Consider the following 20,485-nt stretch of genomic DNA (forward strand, 5'->3'; position numbering starts at 1 on the left):
GTTAGCCACTGCTAGCAGCCTTTACCCTCTGCACAGGCACCAGCCGTTTATTTAGCCTGGATAATACCTGCCAGCCTCGGACTGTTGTTCTCCACTGCCCGATTCCAGCCGTAAACCTTGGACCATTGATCATCACAGCTAGCTAGCTGCCACTGAGTAACCCAGCCCCGAAGCTAGCCCTGAGCCATGCGCATCTCCCGGCTAGCAAAGGAGATTACCACAACTACAATATCTCCTTTGCCATCTGGCCTGGTCCCTTCGTCGACACGGCACCCCTCTGTACCACCACGACTGGTCCGCGGACGTAATTCCTTCAGCTGTGCCTCCAACCGGCCTTTACCGGACGACGAGCTTCTTACCCCGGACTGCTAACTTTAAATGCTGTGTCTACCAACTACCCCGCGGCTTCCCTGTTCCATCTATTGCTGTACACTGGACCCTATGATCACTTGACTACATAGCTGATGCCTGCTGGACTGTTCATTTATCACGGTAGTCCACTTTGTTTACTTTGTTTACCTTTACCTCTGTCGGCCCTAGCCCCGAACTCAGGCCCTGTGTGTAGTTAACCGACCCTCTCTGCCCATTCATCGCCATTTTACCTGTTGTTGTTGTTGACTTAGCTGATTAGCTGTTGTTGTCTTACCAGTTGTTGACTTAGCTAGCTCTCCCAATCAACACCTGTGATTGCTTTATGCCTCACTTTATGTCTCTCTCAAATGTCAATATGCCTTGTATACTGTTGTTTAGGATAATTATCATTGTTTTAGTTTACTGCGGAGCCCCTAGTACATGCCTTAGATACCTCCTTTGTCCCACCTCCCACACATGCCACCTCACCCAGTATAACCAGCGTGTCCAGAGATGCAACCTCCCTTATTTTATTTTACTAGTCAACTCAGTTAAGAACAAATTCTTATTTTCAATGACAGCCTAGGAACAGTGGGTTAACTGCCTGTTCAGGGGCAGAACGACAGATTTGTACCTTGTCAGCTCGGGGATTCAAACTTGCAACCTTTCGGTTACTAGTCCAACGCTCTAACCACTAGGCTACCCTGCCGCTCCATCATCACTCAGTGCCTGGGCTTACCTCCACTGTACCCGCACCCCACCATACCCCTGTCTGCACAGTATGCCCTGAATTCTACAACGCCCAGAAATCTGCTCCTTTTATTCTCCATCCCCAACGCACAAGACGACCAGTTTTTCTAGCCTTTAGCCGTACCCTCATCCTACTCCTCCTCTGTTCCTTGAGTGATGTGGAGGTTAACCCAGGCCCTGTGTGTCCCCAGGCACTCTCATTTGTTGACTTCTGTAATCGAAAAAGCCTTGGTTTCAGGCATGTTAACATCAGAAGCCTCCTCCCTAAGTTTGTTTTACTCACTGTTTTAGCACACTCCGCCAACACTAATGTCCTTGCCGTGTCTGAACCCTGGTTTAGGAAGGCCACCAAAAATTCTGAGATCTCCATACCCAACTACAACATTTTCCGACAACATAGAACTACCAAAGGGGGAGGAGTTGCAATCTACTGCAGAGATAGCTTGCAAAGTTCTGTCTACCTTTCCAGGTCTATGCCCAAACAGTTCGAGCTTCTAATTTAAAAAAATAATCTCTCCAGAAATAAGTCTCCCACTGTTGCCGCCTGTTATAGACCCCCCTCAGCTCACAGCTGTGCCCTGGACACCATATGTGAATTGATTGCCTCCCATCTTCAGAGTTTGTTCTCTTCGATTATAATTACAGCCGTATATATTCCCCCCCAAGCAGACACATCGATGGCTCTGAACTAACTTTATTTGACTCTTTGCAAACTGGTATCCACATATCCTGAGGCTGTATTCATTGTAGCTGGGGATTTTAACAAGGCTAATCTGAAAACAAGACTCCCTAAATTGTATCAGCATATCGATTGCGCAACCAGGGCTGGTAAAACCTTGGATCATTGCTATTCTAACTTCCGTGGCGCATATAAGGCCCTACCCCGCCCTCCTTTCGGAAAAGCTGACCACGACTCCATTTTGTTGCTCCCTGCCTACAGACAGAAGCTAAAACAAGAAGCTCCCGCGCTGAGGTCTGTTCAACGCTAGTCTGACCAATCTGATTCAACGCTCCAAGACTGCATCCATCACGTGGACTGGGATATGTTTCGTATTGCGTCAAACAACAACATTGACGAAAACGCTGATTCGGTGTGCGAGTTCAATAGAACGTGCGTTGAAGATGTCATTCCCATAGCAACGATTAAAACATTCCCAAACAAGAAACCGTGGATTGATGGCAGCATTCGTGTGAAACTGAAAGCGCGAACCACTGCCACTTTAATCAGGGCAAGGTGACCAGAAACATGACCAAATACAAACAGTGTAGCTATTCCCTCCGCAAGGCAATCAAACAAGCTAAGCGTCAGTATAGAGACAAAGTAGAATCACAATTCAACGGCTCAGACACAAGAGGTATGTGGCAGGGTCTATAGTCAATCACGGATTACAAAAAGAAAACCAGCCCAGTCAAGGACCAGGATGCCTTGCTCCCAGGCAGACTAAATAACTTTTTTGCACGCTTTGAGGACAATACAGTGCCACTGACATGGCCCGCAACCAAAACATGCGGACTCTCCTTCACTGCAGCTGAGGTGAGTAAAACATTTAAACGTGTTAACCCTCGCAAGGCTGCAGGCCCAGACGGCAACCCCAGCCGCGCCCTCAGAGCATGTGCAGACCAGCTGGCTGGTGTGTTTACGGACATATTCAATCAATCCTTATCCCAGTCTGCTGTTCCCACATGCTTCAAGAGGGCCACCATTGTTCCTGTTCCCAAGAAAGCTAAGGTAACTGAGCTAAACGACTACCGCCCCCGTAGCACTCACTTCCATCATCATGAAGTGCTTTGAGAGACTAGTCAAGGACCATATCACCTGCACCCTACCTGACACCCTAGACCCACTTCAATTTGCTTACCGCCCAAATAGTTCCACAGACGATGCAATCTTAACCACACTGCACACTGCCCTAACCCATCTAGACAAGAGGAATACCTATGTGAGCATGCTGTTCATCGACTACAGCTCAGCATTTATCACCATAGTACCCTCCAAACTCGTCATCAAGCTTGAGACCCTGGGTCTCGACCCCGCCCTGTGCAACTGGGTACTGGACTTCCTGACGGGCCGCCCCAGGTGGTGAGGGTAGGTAACAACATCTCCACCCCGCTGATCCTCAACACTGGGGCCCCACAAGGGTGCGTTCTGAGCCCTCTCCTGTACTCCCTGTTCACCCACGACTGCATGGCCACGCACGCCTCCAACTCAATCATCAAGTTTGCGGACGACACAACAGTGGTAGGCTTGATTACCAACAACGACGAGACGGCCTACAGGGAGGAGGTGAGGGCCCTCGGAGTGTGGTGTCAGGAAAATAACCTCACACTCAACGTCAACAAAACTAAGGAGATGATTGTGGACTTCAGGAAACAGCAGAGGGAACACCCCCCCATCCACATCGATGGAACAGTAGTGGAGAGGGTAGTAAGTTTTAAGTTCCTCGGCGTACCCATCACAGACAAACTGAATTGGTCCACCCACACAGACAGCATCGTGAAGAAGGCGCAGCAGCGCCTCTTCAACCTCAGGAGGCTGAAGAAATTTGGCTTGTCACCAAAAGCACTCACAAACTTCTACAGATGCACAATCGAGAGCATCCTGTCGGGCTGTATCACTGCCTGGTACGGCAACTGCTCCGCCCACAACCGTAAGGCTCTCCAGAGGGTAGTGAAGTCTGCACAATGCATCACCGGGGGCAAACTACCTGCCCTCCAGGACACCTACACCACCCGATGTCACTGGAAGGCCATAAAGATCATCAAGGACAACAACCACCCGAGCCACTGCCTGTTCACCCGGCTATCATCCAGAAGGCGAGGTCAGCACAGGTGTATCAAAGCTGGGACCGAGTAACTGAAAAACAGCTTCTATCTCAAGGCCATCAGACTGTTAAACAGCCACCACTAACATTGAGTGGCTGCTGCCAACACACTGACTCAACTCCAGCCACTTTAATAATGGGAATTGATGGGAATTGATGTAAAACATATCACTAGCCACTTTAAACAATGCTACTTAATATAATGTTTACATACCCTACATTATTCATCTCATATGTAAACGTATATACTGTACTCTATATAATCTACTGCATCTTTATGTAATACATGTATCACTAGCCACTTTAAACTATGCCACTTTGTTTACATACTCATCTCATATGTATATACTGTACTCGATACCATCTACTGCATCTTGCCTATGCCACTCTGTACCATCACTCATTCATATATCGTTATGTACATATTATTTATCCCTTCACACTTGTGTGTATAAGGTAGTAGTTTTGGAATTGTTAGTTAGATTACTCGTTGGTTATTACTGCATTGTCGGAACTAGAACCACAAGCATTTCACTACACTCGCATTAACATCTGGTAACCATGTGTATGTGACAAATAAATTTGATTTGATTTGATGTTGTTAGGTGACCTAAACTGGGATATGCTTAACACCCCGGCAGTCCTACAATCTAAGCTAGATGCCCTCAATCTCACACAAATTATCAAGGAAACCACCAGGTACAACCCCAAATCCATAAACATGGACACCCTCATAGATATTATCCTGACCAACTTGCCCTCCAAATACACCTCTGCTGATTTCAATCAGGATCTCAGCGATCACTGCCTTATTGCCTGCATCCGCTATGGGTCCACGGTCAAACGACCATACCTCATAACTGTCAAACGCTCCCTAAAACACTTCTGTGAGCAGGCCTTTCTAATCGACCTGGCCCAGGTATCCTGGAAGGATATTGACTTAATCCCGTCAGTCGAGGATGCCTGGTTGTTCTTTAAAAGTAATTTCCTCACCATCTTAAATAAGCATGCCCCTTTCAAAAAATGTAGAACTGAAAACAGATATAGCCCTTGGTTCACTCCAGACCTGACTGCCCTTGACCAGCACAAAAACAACCTATGGCGGACTGCAATAGCATCGAATAGACCCGTGATATGCAACTGGTCAGGGAAGTCAGGAACCAATACACAGTCAGTTAGGAAAGCAAAGGCTAGCTTTTTCAAACAGAAATTTGCATCCTGTAGCTCTGATTCCAAAAGGTTTTGGTACACTGTAAAGTCCATGGAGAAAAAGAGCACCTCTTCCCAGCTGCCCACTGCACTGAGGCTAGGCGACACGGTCACCACTGATAAATCCATGATAATCGAACATTTCAATAAGCATTTCTCTACGGCTGGCCATGCTTTCCTCCTGGCTACCCCAACCCCGGCCAACACCCCTCGCAGCTACTTGCCCAAGCCTCCCCAGCTTCTCCTTCACCCAAATCCAGAACGCAGATGATCTGAAAGAGCTGCAAAACCTTATAAAACCTTATAAATCAGCTGGTATAGACAATCTGGACCCTCTCTTTCTAAAATGATCCGCCACCATTGTTGCCAGTCTATTACCAGTCTGTTCTCTTTCGTCTCGTCTGAGATCCCTAAAGATTGGAAAGCTGCCGCGCTCACCCCCCTCGTCAAAGGGGGTGACACTCTAGACCCAAACTGTTACAGACCTATATCCATCCTGCCCTGCCTTTCTAAAGTCTTTGAAAGCCAAGTTAATAAACAGATCACTGACCATTTTGAATCCCACCGTACCTTCTCCGCTGTGCAATCCAGTTTCCAAGCTGGTAACGGGTGCACCTCAGCTACGCTAGAGGTACTAAACGATATCATAACCGCCATCGATAAAAGACAGTACTGTGCAGCCGTCTTCATCGACCTGGCCAAGGCTTTCGACTCTGTCAATCACCGTATTCTTATCGGCAGACTCAATAGCCTTGGTTTCTCAAATGACTGCCTCGCCTGGTTCACCAACTACTTCGCAGTTCAGTGTGTAAAATTGGTGGGCATGTTGTCCGGACCTCTGGCAGTCTCTATGGGGGTGCCACAGGGTTCAATTCTCGGACCGACTCTTTTCTCTTTATATATCAACGATGTCGCTCTACACCTATCTGGTGTAATACTAATATTTGGTGTCCTATGTGATCTTAGGTACTGTATGTTCCCTGTAATTTTCTCACTCTCTCGCTCTCCCCTCCCAGAGGACCTGAGCCCTAGGACCAAGCCTCAGGTCTACCTGGCCTGAGGACTCCAGGCTATCCATCTGGTCCTGCTGTTTATCCAGTTTCTGCTGTCTGCTGGCGGCTACGGAACCCTGACCTGTTCACCGGACGTGCTACCATGTCGTCCTGCTGATCCAGTTTCTGCTATTCTGCCTGCGGCTATGGAACCCTGACCTGTTCACCGGTCGTGCTACCTTGTCCCAGACCTGCTGTTTTGACCTTCTCTCTATCTGTCTCTATCTCTCTCGCTCTCTCTACCACACCGGCTGTCTCGTCCTCTGAATGCTCGAGTATGAAAATCCATCTGACATTTACTCCTGATGTGCTGACCTGCACCCTCTATAACCACTGTGATTATTATTTGACCCTTCTGGTCTTAATGGCCATGCAATCTTATAATCTCCACCCGGCACAGCCAGAAGAGGACTGGCCACCCTTAGGACTTGGATTTCATGTAATGGACATACACAAAATGTTTGCCAAAAGGCATGTGTGAGACTCCCCAAACATATGGAAGAAGGTACTCTGGTCAGATGAGACTAAAATGGAGCGTTTTGGACATCAAGGAAAATGCTATGTCTGGCGCAAACCCAACACCTCTCATCACCCCGAGAACACCAGCTCCACAGTGAAGCATGGTGATGGCAGCATCATGCTGTGGGGATGTTTTTCATTGGCAGGGACTGGGAAACTGGTCAGAATTGAAGGAATGATGGATGGTGTATGACTTAGAATTTCTGTGCATCAGAGGAACCCATCCATCTTGAAGGAGCTGGAGCAGTTTTGCCTTGAAGAATGGGAAAAAAATCCCAGTGGCTAGATATGCCAACCTTATAGAGACATACCTCAAGAGACTTGTAGCTGTAATTTCTGCAAAAGGTGGCTCTACAAAGTATTGACTTTGGGGGGGGGGGTGAAAAGTTATGCACATTCAAGTTCAGGTTTTTTGTCTTATTTCTTGTTTGTTTCACAATTTTAAAAAATCTAAATGGTAGGCATGTTGTGTAAATCAAATGATTACAAACCCCCCAAAATCTATTTTAACCTCAGGTTATAAGGCAACAAAATAAGAAAAATGCCAAGGGGTGTGAATACTTTCACAAGCTGTTGTATGTCAACTGCTGATGTAAATACATTTGATCAATTGATTATTGGTCTCGAACACAAATGTATATGATGGTGTGTATAAACATTATGGATAGTATATGAATAGAAGGGGTGTGTACAGCAGTAGTTACACTATATAGGATGAGCCTTGACTACAATACAGTATATACATATAAAGTGGATAAAACAGTAGGTAAACATTATTAAAGTGACCAGTGTTTAATGACTTTGTACATAGGGCCGCAGTCTCTAAGGTGCAGAGTTTTTTATTTCTTTATTTATTTCACCTTTATTTAACCAGGTAGGCTAGTTGAGAACAAGTTCTCATTTGCAACTGCGACCTGGCCAAAATAAAGCGTAGCAATTCGACACATACAACAACACAGAGTTACACGTGGAATAAACAAAACATAGAGTCAATAATACAGTAGAACAAAAGAAAACAAAAAGTCTATACAGTGAGTGCAAATGAGGTAAGTTAAGGAAATAAATAGGCCATGGTGGCATGGTAGATCGGCAGAAGATGAATGTGCAGGTAGAGATACTGGGGTGCAAAGGAGCTAAATAAATAAATAAATAAATACCAGTATGGGGATGAGGTAGGTAGATGGGCTGTTTACAGATAGGCTAAGTACAGGTGCAGTGATCTGTAAACTGCTCTGACAGCTGGTGCTTAAAGCTAGTGAGGGAGATGTTAGTATCCAGCTTCAGAGATTTTTGCAATTCGTTCCAGTCATGGGCAGCAGAGAACTGGAAGGAAAGACGACCAAAGGAGGAATTGGCTTTGGGAGTGACCAGTGAGATATACCTGCTGGAATGCATGCTACGAGTGGGTGCTGCTATGGTGACCAGTGAGCTGAGATAAGGCAGGGCTTTACCTAGCAGAGACTTGTAGATAGACGAGTATGAAGCGAGGGCCAACCAATGAGAGCGTACAGGTCGCAATGGTGGGTAGTGTATGGGGCTTTGGTGACAAAACGGATGGCACTGTGATAGACTGCATCCAGTTTGTTGAGTAGAGTGTTGGAGGCTATTTTATAGATGACATCACCGAAGTCGAGGATCGGTAGGATGGTCAGTTTTACGAGGGTATGTTTGGCAGCATGAGTGAAGGATGCTTTGTTGCGATATAGGAAGCAGGTTCTAGATTTAATTTTGGATTGGAGATGCTTAATGTGAGTCTGGAAGGAGAGTTTACAGTCTAACCAGACACCCAGGTTTTTGTAGTTGTCCACGTATGTCAGAGCCGTCCAGAGTAGTGATGCTGGACGGGCGAGCAGGTGCGGGCAGCGATTGATTGAAAAGCATGCATTTAGTTTTACTTGCGTTTAAGAGCAGTTGGAGGCCACGGCAGGAGAGTTGTATGGCATTGAAGCTAGTCTGGAGGTTAGTTAACACAGTGTCCAAGGAGGGACCAGAAGAATACAGAATGGTGTCGTCTGCGTAGAGGTGGATCAGAGAATCACCAGCAGCAAGAGCAACATCATTGATGTATACAGAAAAGAGAGTCGGCCCGAGAATTTAACCCTGTGGCACACCCATAGAGACTGTCAGAGGTCCAGACAACAGGCCCTCCGATTTGACACACTGAACTCTATCAGAGACGTAGTTCGTAAACCAGGCCAGGCAATCATTTGAGAAACCAAGGCTGTCGAGTTACCAGTAAGAATGTTGTGATTGACAGAGTCGAAAGCCTTGGCCAGGTCGATGAATCAGTAATTTCCAATCTTTGGGAATCTCAGACGATACGAAAGAGAGGTTGATCAGGCTAGTAATAGGGGTTGCAACAATTTTGGCAGATGATTTTAGAAAGAGAGGGTCCAGATTGTCTAGCCCGGCTGATTTGTAGGGGTCCAGATTGTCTAGCCCGGCTGATTTGTAGTGGTCCAGATTTTGCAGCTCTTTCAGAACATCGGCTATCTGGATTTGGGTAAAGGATAAATGGTGGGGGCTTTGGCGGGTTGCTGTGGAGGGTGCCTGGCAGTTGACCGGGGTAGGGGCATCCATGTGGAAAGCATGGCCAGCCGTAGAGAAATGCTTATTGAAATTCTCAATTATAGTGGATTTATCGGTGGTGACAATGTTTCCTAGCCTCAGCACAGTGGGCAGCTGGGAGGAGGTGCTCTTATTCTCCATGGACTTTACAGTGTCCCAGAACTTTTTGAGTTAGTACGACAGGATGCAAATTTCTGTTTGAAAAAGCTTGCCTTAGCTTTTCTAACTGCCTGTGTATATTTGTTCCTAACTTCCCTGAAAAGTTGCATTATCACAAGGCTATCCGATGCTAATGCAGAACGCCACAGGATGTTTTTGTGCTGGTCAATGGCAGACAGCTCTGGCATGAACCAAGGACTATATCTATTCCTAGTTCAATTTTTTTTGAGAGGGGCATGCTTATTTAAGATGGTGAGGAAGGCACTTTTAAAGAATAGCCAGGCATCATCTACTGACGGGATGAAGTCAATGTCATTCCAGGATACCCCGGCCAGGTCGATTAGAAAGGCCTGCTCGCAGAAGTGTTTCAGGGAGCATTTGACAGTGATGAGGGGTGGTCGTTTGGTCGCAGACCCATTACGAATGCAGACAATGAGGCAGTGATCGCTGAGATCTTGATTGAAAACAGCAGAGGTGTATTTGGAGGGCGAATTAGTTAGGATGAAATCTATGAGGGTGCCCGTGTTTACTGATTTGGGGTTGTACCTGGTAGGTTCATTGATAATTTGTGTGAGATTGAGGGCATCAAGCTTATTTTGTAGGATGGCCGGGGTGTTAAGCATGTCCCAGTTTAGGTCACCTAGTTGAGTACCGGGTGGTACACAGCTAGTAACAGTGACTGAAGTTCAGGGCAGGGTAATGTGCGGAGGCCGGCTAGCCTAGCTTTTTTCCAGTCTCTCGGTCCCAGCTTTGATACAACTGTACTGTCTCTGCCAGAGGGGTGAGCAGGCCGGGGCTCGGGTAGCTCAGCTGCTTCATGATCTTCTTGGCTTTCCTGTGACACCGGGTGCTGTAGATGTCCTGGAGGGCAGCAGTGTGCCCCCAGTAATGCGTTGTGCTGATCGCACCACCCTCTGGAGAACTCTGCGGTTTTGGACGATGCAGTTTCGGGTCTTACCTGACACCCTGGACCCATTACAGTTTGCATACCAACACCACAGATCCACGGAAGACGCAATCACCATTGCACTGCACACTACCCTATTCCATCTGGAGAAGTGGAATACCTATGTGAGAAAATGCTGTTCATAGACTACAGGTCAGCTTTCAACACCATAGTCGCCGCCAAGCTCGTCATTAAGCTCAGGGCCCTGGGTATGAACACCTCTGTCTGCAACTGGATCCTGGATTTCCTGACGGGTAGACCACCCCCTCCTCAGCCCCTTCCTGTACTCCCTGTACACCCATGACTGTGTGGCCACGTACGACCCCTACAATATCTGCCTAGCGGTATCACAGCAGTGGCATCATTAGGCCTGGGCTTGTTTGAGATCCAGCCCCAAATCTTCTGATGGTACGATACATATTTTTGTCCCCACAAAATGTCAGATTGGTTATAGAAACTGAATAAAAACAGCAATATACTGCTAGGCAGTAGCAGGCATTACAAGAAGCCACTGGAGTGATGCGGTGCCTGCTGTAATTGGTCAAGATTTCACAATGCATTGGACCGCACATGTCCATTTTTCCCCCTCCCCAGACCTACAGTACTGGTTAGATGCCAATGAAGAACTTAGAGAAGAACTCCTGTCAGTCAGTATTCGCAATGTCTTCAGTAAGAGACGCAAAATAAGCGAGCAGATTGAGCCGGAGCAGGCAGCAGGTGTAGTGGGTAGAATAGCTAGAAAGTCAAAGTGCAGCAGCAGCAGAGTTAGCCACAGGTTTGGGCAGGGTTGGTGGTAGCTAACTGGCTAGTTTCTCTCAGCATAAGAGCTAATGCGAATAAGCTAGCGTTAGCGCTCAGCATCCTTAATCCATTGGGTGTCAGTCAGAGTTATTTAACAGTATATTTAGGGAATGGGAAAGCTATGGATGTTAATATAATTCACAATATTATTATATTTGATGAGGTTTGTTACTGTAGCTAGCTAGCATGACTGGCTAGTAACTTTAGTAGCTACTGGCTGGCTAGCTAGCTGAGACCGAAGAGATGAGAAAATAAATTCTGACTAAAGCACATTATCTTCTGACAGTGACACAGTGGACTGAAGCTCAACATTACTACAACTAGATAGATTTAACCCTGTTTAAAATGGGCAATGTTGAGTTTGTAGAACGGACCAAATTAAATGAATCGTTGAGGTCTTATAACCTATTCCATTATACAGGTAAACATGCATGGCTCATCTCTTTTTATTTTTTATAAAGTCTGTGTAACTATTTGTAAATAACTGCCCATTATTACATTGGTTGAAAATATTTAATTGAGCTTTCTTACTTTTTTATTGTTGTTGCATTGTCGAGAGGTGAACCTGCATGTAAACATTTAATTGCAATATGTACTCTGTGTATATCCTTTGTATATGTCAAGAGAGACACACCAGAGAAGACACAGAGATAGCAACAGAAGAGTATGATATGACGAAGACACACCAGACAAGACACAGAGATAGCAACACAATAGTATGATATGATGGAGACACACCAGAGAAGACACAGAGATAGCAACAGAAGAGTATGATGTGATGGAGACACACCAGACAAGGCACAGAGACAGCAACAGAAGAGTATGATATAATGGAGAGAAACACACCAGACAAGGCACAGAGACAGCAACAGAAGAGTATGATATAATGGAGAGAAACACACCAGACAAGACACAGAGATAGCAACAGAAGAGTATGATATGACGAAGACACACCAGACAAGACACAGAGATAGCAACACAATATTATGATATGATGGAGACACACCAGAGAAGACACAGAGATAGCAACAGAAGAGTATGATGTGATGGAGACACACCAGATAAGGCACAGAGACAGCAACAGAAGAGTGTGATATAATGGAGAGAAACACACCAGACAAGGCACAGAGACAGCAACAGAAGAGTATGATATAATGGAGAGAAACACACCAGACAAGACACAGTGACTGTAAAAGCAGAGTAGGATAGGATGGAGATAGACTTACCAGACAAGGCACAGAGACAGCAACAGAAGTATAGGTGATGGAGAGAGACGCCAGACAAGACACACTTTTACAGTTTTTCCAACCAGGACAGGACGAGAGAGGAGGGTAGACAAAAGAGACAACAACATAAAGGACTAAGAGACAGAAACATAAGAGGGCATACAAGAGAGACTGCAACAGACAACACAGAGAAAGTGATGGAGAGGAACAGAGGGGTGAGCACAAAGTAGACTGTATCACTTAAAGGCTAACTCTCAACCTAATTTCAGCCGTTGCACAACCCCTTCAAAAAAATGCATTCGGGTGAGAAGTTTTGGGTAGAGGGAATTGCTCATAAATAATCATTTTTGGGTGGCTAAACACAGTTGTACCTGATTAGGGCTGTTGCTGTGACCGTATTCCCGCCACACTGGAGGTCATGAGTCATGAGGGCAGGCAAATTCCACGTGACCCTTTAGTCACTGTAATTAGGCAACTCCAAGCTCTGATGCTGCTGATGGTCATTAGTAGCCTACCAAAGTTGCTAACTGCCTGGTACTCAGCACCCTATTGTCCCTCAAATCACTCTGACATAAATGCCAATGTAATTGAGTCCATGAGCTCATGTTGCCTAACATTTCTATAGGCTATGCAATTGTGTGAGAAAACAGAGTGAGGGTCCCATCAGCTTTCTATAGGTTGAGACTACTATATTTATATATCAACTTTCCACATTGCTTCTCTTTAAAACAGGAGTATAGCCTACCTGCCTGGCAATAAAATGAACCTTGGGAAAGCGTCCTCCATTCACCATTCAAGTGCATAGATAACATGTATTTTTTTCTCGCTGCCCTTGTTTCGAGACAGATGCATGATAATGGTCCATTCTAAATCAAAATACATTTTACACATATTATTTTGTATATGTAAAGACAAGATTAAATCAATAATAGTGTGACAATATTAGCCTATCACTTGTGAATTATGTATTATCACTTGTGAATGACACCCAGCTTATTAAGGCAAACAGCCCATGCTTTCTTTTGTGACATTTTCAAATCATAGTCTCACACCTCATGTAGCCTAGCCCATAGGACTATATGTTTTGATAAGGTTTGTATCAGAACTAAAGTGTCCAAATACCTTCTTAAAATTAGACACATTAATCCACTTTACAAGGGCTGTAGAGCCTAACTGGCATACATACACAGCACTTTGACTTTCAAGTTTGGGGAAGATCCTTTTCACCATAAAAAGTAAATGTGGGCAGTACTTCCAATATCTTCAATATGCACCTCGGAATTGGATAAGGACGCGCGCAGGTGCATCCCCGATGTGTCTGTCTTCACTTGTAGCCTGTGAGAAGACGCAATCACGTGATGGAGAGCCATGTGAGTGAGAGGTGCTTCGGCAGGCTGCAAAATAAAATTATTACAAGGCTAGGCCAGCTGGCCTCCACACATTACCCTGCCATTGGCCGAAAAAGGCATGTCTTTTTTTCACTGCCAGACAAAGGGGATGCAGGCGGGAAATTTGAGGCATTATCAAGTGTTTGTCAAATTGTGAATGAGAGACTGATGAATTGTGTACAGCCTGTGCAAAAAAAACTAAGCAGAGCTCATGCCTTTCATGCAACTGTATTCAAATCATCATTAGAGTCGCATCATGCAGTCTTAGAATATTTAAAAAATCAAAACATATAGCACAACATTTCTATCATTTCTATCTATCACAAGTTACATAAATAACTCTAAATTAACCATATGGCAGTACCTGTATCTTTGTTAACCGCTCAACACAGATACCCACATGTGCGCACCCCCTCAAATCTTTTGGAGAAAATATCCTTTCTATTTCATTCAGTTATGTTCAATTATATTCTTCATACTACAAAATAATATAAAATAATGCCATGAAATTCTAAGCAAATCTTGTCTGCTAAATGACCTAGTGTAGCCGACAGCAAAGCCAGATCAGGGTCTAACATAAGGACAACTCAGAGTATGCAATTCTTTTCAACTGAAAGAGAAATCTGAAATCTTCATATCATGTTTCTTTAGATCTATATAAAATAAGTAATAGATTTATTGTGATGGTGTAGGTTGGTATTACATGGATTTATTAAACTTTTTAAATTGTAAATGTTCTAAAGGTCTGCATCAGTGGCTTGTAGGCTGTGCGTGGAAACCAAGAGATGCTAAATGTGTTTATGTTAATTAACGGTCAATTACCGTGAGACCGGCAGTTACTTGCTTGACAAATTTAGTTAACTAGGCAAGTTAGTTAAGAACAATTCTTATTTACAATGACGGCCTACTTGTCATTGTACGCTGCCCTATGGGACTCCCAATCACGGCCGGATGTGATACAGCCAGCTTCGAACCAGATACTATAGTGACAACTCTTGCACTGAGATGCAGTGCAGCTAAATACACATACACAAGCACACGCACACACACAACATTCCCTCTCTCCCCTCTCTCTCCTCTCTCTCTCTCTCTCTCTCTCTCTCTCTCTCTCTCTCTCTCTCTCTCTCTCTCTCTCTCTCTCTCTCTCTCTCTCACACACACAGTCAACGTTGCTGTTCAATTACATACTATTTATTCAACTGCGTTACCAAGACACTATCTACTTTACATGTGTAAATACAGTCATACTTGACATAGCACATTCATAATCTATACTGTATACCACAGGAGACTGCTGAGGGGAGGACGGCTCATAATAATGGCCAGAACTGAGCAAATGGAATGGCATCAAACACATGGAAACCATGTGTTTGATGTATTTGATACCATTCCACGGATTCCTCTTCAGTCATTACCACAAGCATGTCCTTCCCAATGAAGTTGCCACCAACCTCCAGTGCTGTATATCCTATTGTGTACGTATCAGTTTATTACGATGCATACTATCTTATTCTGATTACATGTTGTTATTTGTTGTTGATACTTTTATTTTTATTATTGATATTGATTATGGAACTGCAATGTTGGAGAGCTAGCGTGTAAGCATTTCACTGCACCTTTATACCTGCTGTAAACTGTGTACGTGACTAAATAAATTCCATTTTTTAAATGTATTTTTTATCGTTAAACCCATAACCACCTCCCTATTAGAGAACAACTTTACTGTTGCAGTTCATTTTAAGTTATATGCAGTGTTGGGGAGTAGTGAACTACATTTAGTTCAACTAGTAATTTAACTACATTTTGCAGTAGCTTGGTGCTAGTTTAACTTAATAAAAATGTTGGAAGTGTTTTCAGTGGTTAATTACTTTTTTCCATGTCGTGGTGTAGCTAACTACTGGAAATACACACTACTTTTTGTCTAATTCTCACTTGAAAGATGTTGGGTTTAATAGGCAATTACACATTGTGTTAGCATCTGACCCCAGAGTGATATGTTCTTGAAATTAGTAGTCTATGATATTTCAGATTTAGATGTGCTGTACACAATGTATAGTAGTTTGGATGTAGTGAAATCCTTTTTCAAATTACCTTGAGTTAAGTAAGCTATATTTTTTTAAAGTGTAGCTTTAATGTAGCTTGGTAAACTTAACTCAGCAAAAAATGAACGTCTCTTTTTCAGGTAATTTCAGATCATTCGTAAAAATCCAAATAACTTTACAGATCTTCATTGTAAAGGGTTTAAAGACTGTTTCCCATGCTTGTTCAATTAACCATCAGCAAATAATGGACATGCACCTGTGGAAGAGTTGTTAAGACACTAACAGTTTACAGACGGTAGGCAATTAAGGTCACAGTTATGAAAACTTAGGACATTAAAGAGGCCTTTCTACTGACTCTGAAAAACACCAAAAGAAAGATGCCCAGGGTCTCTGCTCATCTGCGTGAACGTGCCTTAGGCATGCTGCAAGGAGGCATGAGTACTGCAGATGTGGCCAGGGCAATAAATTGCAATGTCCGTACTCTGAGACGTCTAAGACAGTGCTACAGGGAGACAGGATAAACAGCTGATCGTCCTCGCAGTGGCAGACCACGTGTAACAACACCTGCGCAGGATCGGTACATCTGAACATCACACCTGCGGGACAGGTACAGGATGGCAACAACAACTGCCCGAGTTACATCAGGAATGCACAATCCCTCCATCAGTGCTCAGACTGTCCGCAATAGGCTGAGAGAGGCTGGACTGAGGGCTTGTAGGCCTGTTGTAAGGCAGGTCCTCACCAGACATCACCGGCAACAACGTCGCCTATGGGCCCAAACCCACCTTCACTGGACCAGACAGGACTGGCAAAAAGTGCTCTTCACTGACGAGTTGTGTGTTTGTCTCACCAGGGGTGATGGTCGGATTCGTGTTTATCATTGAAGGAAGGAGCATTACACCGAGGCCTGTACTCTGGAGTGGGATCGATTTGGAGGTGGAGGGTCCGTCATGGTCTGGAGCGGTGTGTCACAGCATCATTGGACTGACCTTGTTGTCATTGCAGGCAATTTCAGCGCTGTGCGTTACAGAGAAGACATCCTCTTCCCTCATGTGATACCCTTCCTGCAGGCACATCCTGACATGACCCTCCAGCATGACAATTCCCCCAGCCATACTGCTTGTTTTGTGAATGATTTCCTTCAAGACAGGAATGTCAGTGTTCTGCCATGACTAGAGAAGAGCCTGGACCTCAATCCCATTGAGCACGTCTGGGACCTGTTGGATCGGAGGGTGAGAGCTAGGGCCATTCCCCCCAGAAATGTCTGGGAACTTGCAGGTGCATTGGTGGAAGAGTGGGGTAAAGTCTCACAGCAAGAACTGGCAAATCTGGTGCAGTCTATGAGGAGGAGATGCACTGCAGTACTTAATGCAACTGGTGGCCACACCGGATACTGACATTATTCCATTTCTGTTAGTCACATGTCTGTGGAACTTGTTCAGATTATGTCTCAGCTGTTGAATTTTGTTATGTTCATAGAAATATTTACACATGTTAAGTATGCTGAAAATAAATGCAGTTGACAGTGAGATGACGTTTCTTTTTTTGCTGTATTTTCAGAGTAGCTTTCCCAACACTGGTTGTACATTATATAATGTGTCTACTTTAAAAGCCCTAAATTCCCCTAAAAGTATGCCTTCCCCTATAGGCCCTTTCAATACTTTTAATTTGCTCAAATTATTCATATTGCTTTGCGCCATGTAAGTCTAGATGTTTAAAGTCTTCTTAATGAGGTGTTTGATAGGATTAAGTCATCTACTGATTGGGTTATCTATCAATGGAAGCTTGTTCTCAAAAATTATATCCAATAAAATGTAATGTGGTCACTGATTATCTCTCTCATTGGTCTAATCAGCTGACAGTCTTACCCGATGTATGGGGGTTGGCTAATTCTTCAGATTTGAACAACTAGTCCTTGTTTACAGAATTATCCCTGCTGCTTTTGACTGTCTCTAAATTCCTCACTCAGTGTAAAGTTCTGTCTGTTTACCGTTGAGTGTTTGTGGGGAAGTGTGTTCTACAGAGTGGTGATGTAAGAGGCGAGCATCACCTTCTGGAATTTCACCCATCAATATCCACTTGACTCCTAGCGGCATTTCCACCGTCTACGATATGGATCCGCATAGTCAATGGACTTAAGTCTGTGCTCTGATTTAACCGCCACCGTATTCCTGAGCGAATTATCTGCAGGGGAGGAACGTCATCTCTCCAGGCCGTAGCTGTGAAGAGAAGATTATAGGATGGGAACGGGGCTCTCCATATACCCTACATCAAAGAATGAAGCTATTCTGGATGAGGGGGGGACCATGCAATTAAAACGGGGGGCGTAAAAAAGCACTCAGCTCTCACATTTAAGAAAATGGTTTTTCGAATCGACCAAGAAAAAGAGTCGCAAGAAAGTCATCCCAAACGCCTCACAGGTGAACAGCAGCCACGTAAATCAGCTTAATAATGAAAATAACAAGAAATCCCAGCAATCGAGTACAGATGGTAAGAAAGGACCACTCACTGTACCAGTGCCGATGGTTACTACCCAAAGTCTTCAACCCAATCAACCCCAGGTCCCCTCTAAGAATGTGGAACTCTTTGCTGTCCAAAAGCAACCTAGCAAAGTAGACCTCCTCTCACCGAGGTGTGTGATTATCCAGGCATCGACCGGGGAGCAGTTGCGCTGTCTGGGAGAATTTACATGCCGGAGATGATATAAAGTGAAGCTCACTTACAGTGAGGTCATTATATGGTTCCGAAATGTCGACCAAACCCTTCTGCTCTAAGGCTGGCAGGACCAGGGATTCATTACAACTGGTATCTTGGTCTTTGTCTACCCGCTCTGTAAGGTATCGATACCCGATGATCTCGATAGCGCATCCGAAGTCCATAGTGTCTTCCTGCTCGGTCTCTATTTATCCTACTCGTACATGGGTTGCGAGATATCTTAACCTCTGAAACCCTTCATGATTGTGGCCAATGACGATAATTTATAGGATAGTTCTATGAGCATCATCAATAACACGAGTGCCAAAATGTTGCAGTTAAATACAGACCCTTACTTTTTCATGGAGGTGTTTCAAGAGATAAAAGCTGAAGGAAAGTCTAGGGACAAAGACTTGGACCATTAAATCAAAGGAGAACTCTGATGAATGTTTCACAAAACCAATGAAGTCGTGGTTTGAATACAATATTTAACCGTTTTCAAGGCCAAGGCCTACTAGATTGGAGAATCCAGTCTATTCGTTTCTAAACTATTCATGTTGACTTGTACCAGTGTTAACGATAACTGTAGTAGCCTACGGAACAACTGAAGTATTCTAAAAGTAGGCATATCTCCTTTGTAAACCTTTGCAAAAACTATAGGATTGTCACAGGGACACTGTGGATAATAGCAATGTCTGCAAATACATCAATATATGGGTAATCTAGTGTACTTTTATAATTATCTGGGTGTTCAGTTATGTAGATCTGATGTGGCCAAGAATAGCAGCATGTTATAGGTCAAGATGCTGAGCAATCCAATGTACTGAATAGCCTTTCTTTACTCATCGCTCCCGTTGAAGCCTATTCTAGCCCTTTGGACATGATGGAATGGAATGTATAACTAAAGAGATTATTTATCGTCATTTGTGCCAATTAAAAACTGATTTACATTAAATTATGACAGATTGCCTTCATTGGCAAAAAATATTATTTTTTTGTAGTATTTTTTTTATTGAGCCATTTTGTTGATGTACTTGTTGAAGCAAAAAATATCAGTTACACTGGTTTCTGAATGTAATGTGCCCTATTTGTAAACTTGTAATGGTGCAAAAGCTGGCAGCTGCTTTTCAGCATTGTAGGTGCATCTATCCAATCACCCTGGTCTCAGAGCATTTTGTATTATTCTGTACGTACATCAGAACACTCCATTTAGTATGATATGTTGCATTTTGTGAGGTTACAGATGGCTACTTAAGGCAAAAATAAAAGGAGGGGGTTTGACCGAGGTGGATGGGTGGACGTATAACGCAAACGTCTAGAAACCCAAATGTTGCGGGCTTGAATCTCATCATGGGCAACCTGAGCATTTGAGCTAATTAGCTACTTTGCACCTACTTAGCATGTTAGCTAAACCTTCCCCTAACCCCAAACTTAAACCTTTTAGCTAACCCTTCACCTAACCCTAACCTTAATCCTTTTAGCTATCCCTTCCCCTAACCTTAACCCTTTAACCTAAACTCCTAAATTTAACCATAACTCCTAACCGCTAACCCCTAGTCTAGCTAATCTTAGCAAGCTCGCTAACGTTAGCCACCTAGCTAGACTTCGTAACATATCATACGTTTTTCAAATTCATTACATATTGTACATTCAGCAAATTTGTAACATATAATACAAATTGTATTCATAATATAGCATACGCAATGGGTGATGGACAACCACAAATGAAAACATACCAAACGAAATGTAACATATCATACTAAATGGAGGGTCTCAGATTTAAGAAATACGAAATGCTCTGAGATCAGGTTGCTCTGCATTGAAACATTGGAGAAGATTTGCAGCTATTTGCACAGTCTGAAAGAAGGCCAAGCCAATATAATATATTTAAGCAACAAGACACGCCGGGCAACCCATTTACCTGTGACTGTCTTCATGATTCATGACAGCACTGCTTT

The 20,485-nt window shown here is 44.0% G+C and overlaps 1 pseudogene; it reads left to right on the forward strand.

Annotated features, from left to right (window-relative positions):
- Positions 1-18,073: 18,073 nt before the first annotated feature.
- LOC124046768 lies at positions 18,074-18,952 on the forward strand (annotated as a pseudogene).
- Positions 18,953-20,485: the final 1,533 nt, after the last annotated feature.

This window comes from Oncorhynchus gorbuscha, linkage group LG01, assembly GCF_021184085.1.
Source record: "Oncorhynchus gorbuscha isolate QuinsamMale2020 ecotype Even-year linkage group LG01, OgorEven_v1.0, whole genome shotgun sequence".
In the NCBI taxonomy this organism is placed as follows: Eukaryota; Metazoa; Chordata; class Actinopteri; order Salmoniformes; family Salmonidae; genus Oncorhynchus; species Oncorhynchus gorbuscha.